The sequence below is a fragment of the Alligator sinensis genome, unplaced genomic scaffold (genome assembly GCF_000455745.1).
Source record: "Alligator sinensis unplaced genomic scaffold, ASM45574v1 scaffold326_1, whole genome shotgun sequence".
Lineage (NCBI taxonomy): Eukaryota > Metazoa > Chordata > Crocodylia > Alligatoridae > Alligator > Alligator sinensis.
This window is the reverse complement of record NW_005842239.1, coordinates 1,406,354-1,407,542: the sequence shown is the minus strand read 5'-3', so window position 1 is coordinate 1,407,542 and position 1,189 is coordinate 1,406,354. Positions and strand designations below refer to the sequence as shown.

At 44.0% G+C, this 1,189-nt stretch overlaps 1 protein-coding gene across 7 annotated transcripts in view; it reads right to left on the bottom strand.

Annotated features, from left to right (window-relative positions):
* TSNARE1 (t-SNARE domain containing 1) overlaps positions 1-1,189 on the bottom strand; it is a 518,176-nt gene that overhangs the window by 412,538 nt on the left and 104,449 nt on the right. The window lies entirely within an intron of this gene.

Below are 1,189 nucleotides of genomic sequence, written 5' to 3'. Positions count from 1 at the left end.
TAGCACACGGCAGTGAGGGGCAAATTTGAAAACGCTGACCTTGAAATAAGTATACCTGTAGTAATTTGCGTATAAATACCCACAAACCTAATTCATCCAGAATTGATACATTTTGCCTTTTTTTTAAACTGCTGCAAGTTTTAGTACAGGTACTCCAGAAACAAACCTCTAAGCCACACTTTCGTACCTACTTGCATATAATACAAACTATGCATGATATTAGTCTAAAGCCAAAAGCCTCATGATTAACCAGATAGTTCACTAGGCTACGCTCCAGCACAGTCAACAGCATTTCAAGCCAAGGTGGCCCCACAGTTCAGCACTGTTCAGTACATGTGTGTACTCCACATACCCCCCCTCAAAGGATCCATGTGCTAATTAGCCCCCCACTTCTGACTGGTGACAGGAACACCTGGTTCATGTCTTAGGATCCTCCAAAAATTTCTATGCAAATGCAGTTCAGGGCAACCTCCTCCACTTCACCTCAAAGAGGATGGAGCCACACTAATCACATGTGGCAGGCTGAGAGAAGGGGTGACAGAGGGATTCTGAGTGAGTTGCTTAGGACCCCTGTTTGGTGATGTCTGCCAGACATTCAAGGCTGGTGAATAAACAGGAAACATTGGAAATGGGAAAGAAAGGTGCAGCTCAGCTGTGAGTGTGAAGAGGAAGTCAAAATGTACTGAATATAGTGGCTCACCATGACTTTGAGAGTTGGCACTTGGGGACACTGAGGAAAATAGGAACTGCCATATGTCTCATTCAGATGGGATGCAGTAACCTACCCTTGTGGTCAGTGTGGTTGCCCCATTTTACAGTCATATTCCGTGTTGGCTGTATTTTACCAACTTCATAGGTGGTTTCCATTACTGAGCACATGCTGCTGTTGGCAGCAGTTTAATGAGAGACAATGTATTTAATGAGGTTTACTTATATATTTGTAAGATAAGGGGCTTTTTCCCCCCCATGCTGAGTGGAGGAAAAAACCCACCTTGTCCAGGTGTCCCTCACTTTATGAGGGTTCTGTATGTGCGAATTCACTCTTATGCGATGACCCTTTTTATACCAAAAATTCACTATATGCGAGGTAAATTAACTCTTATGCGAATGGTGTGATAGAAGCCTGCAGGCATCTGCTTTATGTGGCGCATTGTGGGAGTGTGATGCCATGGGGGGAGGAAGAAAAAAT